General features: G+C 42.2%; 1 non-coding gene across 1 annotated transcript; it reads right to left on the minus strand.

Moving 5' to 3' along the window:
- Positions 1–1,500: 1,500 nt before the first annotated feature.
- Positions 1,501–1,572, minus strand: Trnam-cau (transfer RNA methionine (anticodon CAU)). The gene has a single exon. It is a non-coding gene; the product is annotated as a tRNA-Met (tRNA).
- Between the last annotated feature and the right edge of the window lie 7,928 nt (positions 1,573–9,500).

Below are 9,500 nucleotides of genomic sequence, written 5' to 3' on the forward strand. Positions count from 1 at the left end.
CTGTGGTTTTGGCCCATAGAAGGACTAGCTGGGCGAACAACCGGCCCGGTTGCTGGTGGATCATATTGGTGTCAAAAGAGGGCATCGTACTTTTGATCTCCTTTGGGAAACTAGTAAAGCATCTGGGAATCGAGAGCCGAAGTGGCCGATATTGAGTGTAGTGTACCTTCTAGAATGCTTGAAAATGTTGTAGCATGTTTGGACTGTTGCAAAATGATCCAGAAACGTCGACAACGTTCTAGAATATTCAAGAATCTTTCAAAAAGTTGGAGAACGTTCTATAATCTTCTACAATATTCTAGTATTTCGAGAAGGTTCTCCAGTGTCCCACTTTCCTTTTGCGGTGGGGGTACGTTACAACTCAGACATATGGGGAGATGCATATGTCAGTATCCTTTTGGAAAGCGATTAAAGTGGATCAAGAAAATGTGACAGAAAGTGAAACTAAATTGCTCATGTGATGAATTAAGCGGAATTTTAGTGTGCTAAGTAATATTAACATTTAACAGGATGCCAAAAGCATAAAATAGAAGGAGAACGTCCCTGCGATGAACTGAAAGAAGGACAGAGGAAGGTCAGCGAAAAAATGAAACAGATGAAGAGCCAGATGTAGGTTTAGCTTCACAACGAAAGAGGATGTATAGACTGAGAGAAAGCGTAAGAGAAGAAAACAACGAGATGAAATAAGAGAAGAGGAGCGGATGAGAAATTCGAAAGTGGACATAGAGAAACTGTCGGAGATATTACGAAATGAAGTATAGTTACGGTGAGTGGAATTCGTGAAATCCTCTGACCGCAAGTGCATGAACAAAACAGAGATCACAGCTTGACAGGTGGAACATTCCGTTGTGATCGCACTCAGCACTACAACAAACACAAATACGTTGTCACTGGCAAATTGGATCAGGTGTGCTCTGCGGTGCCAAGAAATTCCGAAGAGAAACATCAGGAATGTGTTGCTAGATAAAGCGAAGCGGGTCCTTTTCAGTTAATACAGTAACTAAAACAAAGTTAGCTTTTGCGAGAGAAGTGTTTTACTGACGGAAGAGTATTTTCTGTGGCCTGTTGAATAAATCAGTAGTAATTAGTACTGTTGGTATTGAAAAGCAGTTCGGATCACTAAAACTAAATAAGCTCATAGGGCTCCATGGAGTCCCTGTCAAATTCTAGACGTAATTTGGTTGTGAATCAGTTTCGCTCTGAACCATGTGAGGTTCCAGAAATTGTCGTTCGTGATCTCCCTTGCTTTTGCATTTATGGTACTAATTTACCTGCACTTAATGCCAGAAGTCCACTTTTCTGAAAGACGTAGTGCTATAAGAATATTATTTCAGTGTAACAGAAATTCCTATAATCATTCATATATCTCATATGTCGATCATGCATTTATGAGTATTCAGTTCGTATTGTTTGTGGAAAAACAGTCATGCTTAATTTGTAACTATCTTTTGTCATGTAGACCGTAAATTAAAAAAATTTGGTGATGAAAAAAAAAATCTTTAGCAGAGCGTGGTTTCGATCCACGGACCTCTGGGTTATGGGCCCAGCACGCTTCCACTGCGCCACTCTGCTTCATGGAGGCACAACCCGTCTAAACTGTTTTTATGCCACAGTGGCATTGTAGGTCTGATTTAATGTGTGCTCATTACATTTGGTGACTTCATGTATACTGAGGTTTTCATAGTTGCACCGTTTAATTTCATCATATCTTCATGCCCACGTTGATCACAAAAAAGCAGAAATCTTTTGCTAGTTGAACATTATCAAGCGAGGAAGCTGCAGTGATAAATAATTATTCAGTTACGGCTGCTGACTTACAAAATCGTGTTGTTATTATCTCCTTTTTATGCATTATCTTGACCTTTCGCTCTAATTAAAAGGCATAAAAATGTAAATAGTTGCTTGGAATTTGTGGGAAATACTGTAGCATCAGAAGTTGGATGAAGCCTATCTCACAGCAAAGACGTTCTTAAATATTTAGCACTAAAAGAGACAGATTATCGATAACCGTAATTCAGATCACGTATCAGTCACGCGCATGTGGTACTCAACAGTATTACTATTGTCAGATCAAAATTGCTCCCCTACTTTCTGTCTGTGAACAACAGTTGTTTTTCTTTTCGATTAGAGGACGAGACAAGTTTGAAGGCATGTATGTTTTTTTCCGTGTGTAGAAATAGAAATGCGGTTAAAATCTAGTGTATGAAATGTATGCAGAAATGCACTCTCCAGTATACTGCCGAACCACACAGATAACTATACCTTAAGTCAGGTAACCAATGAACCAAATCGGTTACTGTTGCACCTTTCTCGATATGTTACCGAGCCTATATCATTTACTTTGTGTGAAACATACACGTGGTGAGTAAAATTGTGTTTGTCGTAGCGTGGCTTTTCCGAGGCGTGGCTCATGTTGTAAGGCATAAAAATGGTGTATATTACGGCACAATAATATTTCCCATTATATATGCCCGACGCGTCAGTCGACCTCTGCCATCGTAACGAAGACGTCGGCGCTCGGCATGTGGAACTCGGACATGCCACAACTGAGTTGATTTCCTTGAAAAACACAAGCATAAATCGTGAACTGAAATTGCGGATAGTAAATCAAAAGCTGAAATGCTTAACTCCGTTTTCAAATGTTCCTTTACAAAGGAAAATCGAGGATAATTTGCCTGATTTAATCCTCCTATCCCTAAAAAGAAGAATGCAATAAGTATTAGTGTCAGTGGGGTCGAAAAACAGCTGAAATCGTTAAAACAGAACAAAGCTCCAGGCCCCGATGGAATCCCTGTCAGATTCTGTATTGAATTTGCGGTTGGGTTAGCCCTTATTCTAACAATAATCCATCGTAGACCCATCGAACAAAAAAAAGTGCCCACTTCTTGGAAAGAAGGCACAGGTCACACCCGTATACAAGAAGTGTAGTAGAAGTGACCCACAAAACGACCGTCCAGTATCCTTCACATCGACTTGTTGTAGAATCTTAGAACACATTCTGAGCTCAAACATAATGATCTTCTCAGTGCCATCCAGCATGGATTTCGAAAAGCCTCGCACTTCTCACATATGATACGCTGAAAGCTTTGGATCAAGGCAACCAGGTAGATGCAGTGTTTCGTGATTACCGAGAAGCATTTGACTCAGTACTATAGCTATGCTGCATCAAGTGATATTTGTGACTGGATTGAAGACTTTTTGATAGGGAGGACGCAGAATGTTATCTTGGATGGAGAGTCATCATCAGATGTAGAAGTAACTTCCGGTGTGCCCCCCCCCTCCCCCCCCCCCCCCCCCACCGTGTGTTGGAACTCTTGCTATTCATATTGTACATTAATGGCTTCGCAAACAATATCAATAGTAAAATCAGGCTTTCTGCAGATGATGCAGTTATCTATATTGAGGTACTATCTGAAAGAAGCTGCATAAATATTCAGTCAGATCTTGATAGGACGTCAACGTGGCGCAGAGATTGGCAACTTGCTCTAAATATTCAGAAACGTAAAATTTTGTACTTCAAAAAACGGAAAAACATAGAATCCTATGACTAAAATATCAGTGAGTCACTGTTGGAATCGGCCAACTCATACAAATACTTGGGTGTAACACTTTGTAAGGATATTAAATGGAATGGTCACATACGTTCAGTCTTGGATAAAACATGTGGTAGACTTCGTTTATTGCGAGAATACAGGGGAAGTGCAATCAGTCTGCAAGGGAAATAGCTTACAACTCACTCGTGCGACCGGTTCTAGAATACTGCTCAAGTGCGTGGAACTGTACCAGATAGGACTGACACAGTATATTGAACGTATACGTACCAGATAGGACTAACACAGTGTATTGAACGTATACAGAGAAGGGCAGTAAAAACGGTCACAGGTCTGTTTAATCCGTGGGAGAGTATTACGGAGATACCGCAGGAACTGAACTGGAAGCCTGTTGAAGATAGACGTCGACTATTCCGAGAAAGCCTTTTACCGAAGTTTCAAGAGCCGGCTATAAATAATGATTCTAGGAACATACTACAATCCGCTACGTATCGCTCACGTAGTGATTGTGAGGATAAGACTAGGATAATGGAACAGGAAACAACCCTAGCAACTGCTACAATGCAAACGGAATAAAGCAATCGTTTAGTGATTACTGGTTGAAAGATTCCATGGTCTCACGTGTGTGGGGTGAAAAAGCATGTATGCTCATTGGATAGATGACCTCATGCTACTTGCCAGTTCTGAAAACTGCTACAACAAAAATAAACATTCTTCCTTACTGTCTTGACATCGTGACCTTCAGTTTCGTCTGCTATGATGGCCAGCGAGGTACCTGGCAGGAATTTCATTTCTCAATGTACCGCATTGTGCCTTAATGTACCCTTACATCCTCCACCATATTCCCTGACCTTTCTGCCTTTTATTTGCAGTTCTTTGCGGAAATTCGTTCGGAGAGAACTGAATTCCTCCCGGTCTCGGCAGGAATTGCCGTTATTGGGCAATACTATAATTACAGTGTGTAACAGCCGGCCGATGTGGCCGTGCGGTTCTAGGCGCTTCAGTCTGGAACCGCGTGACCGCTACGGTCGCAGGTTCGAATACTGCCTCGGGCATGGATGTGTGTGGTGTCCTTAGGTTAGTTAGGTTTAATTAGTTCTAAGTTGTAGGGGACTAATGACCTCAGCAGTTGAGTCCCATAGTGCTCAGAGCCATTTGAACCATTTTTTTTTAGGCGACTGATGACCTCAGAAGTTAAGTCGCATAGTGCTCAGAGCCATTTGAACCATTTGAACAGTGTGTAACAAAAGGTAAGACCAATCACTGACTTATTTGGAACAAAAAGCGTCAATAAAATTTTTCCGTATTTGTCACCGTTTTGCAGCTTCCCTTAGCTTTCAGTTCCAGTCTCGGTTAACGTTTCACATATTATTCATTTAATTTTATTCATTTAATTCCTGTATTAATTACATTAATACAAGTCATTGTACTTAGTTTGACTTAGTCCCATCGGACGAACACAACCTTCAGACACACAGTCTGCAGGTTACCAGATCCCTGCTGACGTATAGTCATTGCCGAAAGAAGTCCATTGGTGCCAGTCGGGGGACCGTGCTGGTCAAGGAACCCGCCACCTTCTTCCAATCCGTATAGCTGGGAGACTGTCGTCGAACCATTGTCGTATTAGTAATCGGAGATGCGCTGGAGCGCCATCTAGTTGACATCAGAGCTGTTGCCTTGTCTGTAGGGGCATGTCATCCAGTAATGTTGACAGCACGCCTTCTAAGATACGCAACAAGTCAACAACCTTCCCCCCTCCCCCAAATTATGTCCTCCCTTATGAATGGGCCAAACAGTGCACTACCGAGGATATCTGCCCATAAGTTAACACTGAATCTCATTTGGAATAAAATGGGACGAGTTGCACGAAGATTCTCGTCAGCACTGATGCGTAAATTGTTTCTGTTCTTAACACCATTTCTTGTGGACCTGACTCGTTAGTCCGTAAGACGTGGTCCGCGAAGTTGGGCTGTAATCGTCTATAGTAAGCACCGACGATGTCCACGATCTTGTGGCTTCAGTTGTTGCACAGAGTTCTGATGGTACAAATGAAGACGTCCCCGATGAAGTACTGGCTAAACAGATGAGTGAGGGAGTCTAACAAGTCGCGCAAGGTGTCTCGCACCGACAGATGGACCTGTTCGTACAATCTCAAAAATTTCTTCTTCACGACCTGGGGCTTGTCCCTTGATGCGTAGCATTCCTGTATCTCCCATGCATAGGTGAAGTGCTTGAAATCTCTTTCGATGGCGTCGTTGCAGAAAACTCTCTCCATATTCTCTTTCACCCTTGTTACATTACCATTGCAGAAACCATAAGTGAAGTGGATGTACCGATATTCCTCATTAGTTAGCATTGTGGACGTTCACCACGGACTTCACCTTTGCAATTAACCACTTCAGCAGTCTTGTCCACACAATGCTTAACAAAAGAAACACCAAATGCTGTACTTAGCTACAGAATCGTACACAAATGGCAGCTAAAGAAAGTCACACAACGGCCAGCAACGTGTGACGTGCAAAATGTCATGCAAATATAACATTTTGTGCACAGAGAAAATATAAGAGTATTCACATTTTATGCTGCAAATAACGTCCTCTATCATCTCCTCTAGTATTGATCTTACCTTTTGATACAACCATGTGAGGACCCCTTCAGATCGTCACTAAAGCATCTCTTTCGATGGAAAATGCCCAAATTACTATTCCTTATGCAGAACAATACAGTCTGGAAACAGGAATACAAACAATCGGTACTGACAAAGTGCTATACAAGTACTGTACGGTCGAATAGTAAATCTTGCATTTACCGAGGAAACGTGTTGCCAGTCAGGTGATGTTCCAGCTTGTATTCGTTACTCAGTATGTGATAACTAATTTGGTAAGAATGAAAATTAATGAGGAAAATTAATTTAATTTATTTACTATTATTACTGTTATGCTATCTCATACATAAACTCTACTTTTCTTTGTTTTCCATTCTCTATTTGTTGGACTGAAGCGTACTGTTCGTGATCTGCCCATTAAGAGGTGCGGTCCTATTCAGCCAAATAAATGGGAGGGGCTTACCAGCTCCGGCATACGCCTTACAACCAAAGGAAACCTCACGAAAACCTGGGTTGGAACTGGGTGATCGGAACCATATTAATTTATTTCCCCTTCGCAGAGGATGTAATCCCAGCCAAGAATTAAACAGTTTGTGAGTATGTGGGGCGCATAAATCTTACATATACGTAAATATTTTACGGAATGCAGTAAAGTATCGAGAACTTTATATCATCCTACGGTATAATTCTGGCTGAAAACAAAAAAAAAGTTTGCTCTCGCAGCCAGTAGTATACCAAGTGCGGCGACTGTGGGACAGTCAGCTACTGTCTTAATAAATACTGGTAGTGTTCTTTACATGTGGTGCACTTTAACATGATGTTAAGTTGGGGGTTCATCTTGTACGATACAGCAACACAAAAGGCGGGGTAGGTTGTTGACACAGGTCACACAAGACAACGTGGCCTCTGCGCGAAACACATTCCCATCCTGGAGACCGGGCAAGTCCATTCCTTCGTTCTGTAAGGGCTTCAGTTTACATAATATGTATCACCGCTGCGGATTCTACGTGCTATCTGTTCTTTGCGACATGTCCGAAAGAAGAGACACCTCGCATTCTACACATAAATATGTATAATGAAAATAATGATCGACTTTTTACCGCAGGTCACTCGGTAACGGCATTCTGGCAGATCTGCAGTGAAAGCGAAAGAAATAAAAGTTAACATAGCGTCGCAAAAGGGATGGACACTCCTTATAAATACGTCACATATACGTTGCTGGTCCTACGGAACATAAATCACAGTTTGTTGTACATAACATGCTCGGTCAAATTCCACTCGTAAGTACACGAAATAGCAAAGTCACCGTCTGTGTTTCGTGTTATACATCGCGTAAATTATTTTGGTTGGTCGTTTGTAATGCGTCATGATATAGCGGCTCTCTTGAAATTTCTTCTTTCTTCTACCGACAACTTCTACTCTTGCGCTCCTTCTCCTGCGTCGATTCCGAAGCAGTCCTCCTCTTTGAAGTTTTTAGCAAATTGTAGCAACAATAGTGCAGCAGCCATCTTCTAAAATGTTCCAAGCTCGACTCGTATTCCTTCGCAAGTAACGACGTTCTCCGTCTCACAATTTTTGCCTCAGGTTTCTTCCAAGCCTTCTCCTCTTTCAAATAAAATATTACTTTTCTCCACAATTTAATAAAATCTTTCATCGATTTCAACAGCGCTACCCACCGATCCACTTAATACTTCCACCGTCCCACTTTGAACTACTATCCTTCCAGTTTGCACGTTCTCTTCTTCCAAACTTCGCCTTCCGACCAATACCATCTAGAAACACTTATCTTTACAAAACATGGCTGCCTTTTCTATAAATAATTCGATTTATCACCAGCGTCCCTCTTAACACTGTTGGATCCTTGCTTGAACTAAATCGCTCATCAATTGCCTCTCTTGCATTAGTAAGACTTTTACACAGATATAATTTTCCTTAGGGCCGAAGATTCCATAAATAGGCAATATACACAGGTACAACGAGACTAATATTACAATTCAAAATAATCTATTAATTTACAAAACAATTTCACATCACATACTCACATACATACATACAAAAAAAAAAACTAAACTCCGCCCGAACAAGCCTTGGAGGGCCCAACGGTACCGACCGGCCGCCGTGTCATCCTCAGTCCACACGCGTCACTCGATGCGGATATGGAGGGGCATGTGGTCAGCACACCGCTCTCCTGGCCGTATGTCAGTTTACGAGACCGGAGCCGCCAATTCTCAGTCACGTAGCTCCTCAGTTTGCCTCACAAGGGCTGAGTGCACCCCGCTTGCCGACAGCGCTCGGCAGACCGGATGGTCACCCATCCAAGTGATAGCCCAGCCCGACAGTGCTTAACTTTGGTGATCTGACGGGAACCGGTGTTGGCACAAAATGACGAAAGGAAATTTAAAAGAAATAAAACAAAGGAAACTTGCATATTTTTATAATGCTTCTTATAGAATATCAGGGCAACGGCGTTGCCGCAGTGGATACACCGGTTCCCGTGAGATCACCGAAGTTAAGCGCTGTTGGGCGTGGCCGGCACTTGGATGGGTGACCATCCAGCCGCCATGCGCTGTCGCCATTTTTCGGGGTGCACTCAGCCTTATGATGCCAATTGAGGAGCTACTCGACCGAATAGTAGCAGCTTCGGTCAAGAATACCATCATAACGACCGGGAGAGCGGTGTGCTGACCCCATGCCCCTCCTATCCGCATCCTCCACTGAGGATGACACGGCGGTCGGATGGTCCCGGTAGGCCACTCGTGGCCTGACGACGGAGTGCTTTCTTTTACAGATTATCACGTTACTGGGGGAGTCTCATAAGTATTAAAGATGACTAAAATATGCCCTTTTTAAGTCGGTTGGTTTTTACGGGAATTTCTGCTGGAAATCTTTCTGTGGGTAAGGAAAATTAATTTATTTCTTACATTAATAATGCGAATGCTACTATAGAAGTGTACTGTTCATCGAAGTAGTACGCCCATTTCTTGTAGAGTTTTACACGTTACTCTGGAAGCCGACATACTGAGGCATGTTCTGGTACACTTGTTTTTTGGTGTGTTGGAACAGTGGCGTTGTATATCTTGGGCAGTATGATGGTTATTTTTTTTTCCTCTGTCTCTACAGATCCATACATGGTTGAGGGAATCCAAGAACGGTTATAACACTAGAAGTATATGCAATCTAGACAGACAATGAAGCTTAGTCTGTCTGACGTAATTCGGATTTACTTCGTTTCCAGACAAATTTGCTACATTTGAATGAAAACAAGGTTGCCGCAATACAATGCTGACCTAGTGTGAGTGATGAACAGACACACACCAACAGAAACTTGTTACCGTAAGTTCTAG

The sequence above is a fragment of the Schistocerca serialis genome, chromosome 10 (assembly GCF_023864345.2).
Source record: "Schistocerca serialis cubense isolate TAMUIC-IGC-003099 chromosome 10, iqSchSeri2.2, whole genome shotgun sequence".
NCBI lineage: Eukaryota > Metazoa > Arthropoda > Insecta > Orthoptera > Acrididae > Schistocerca > Schistocerca serialis.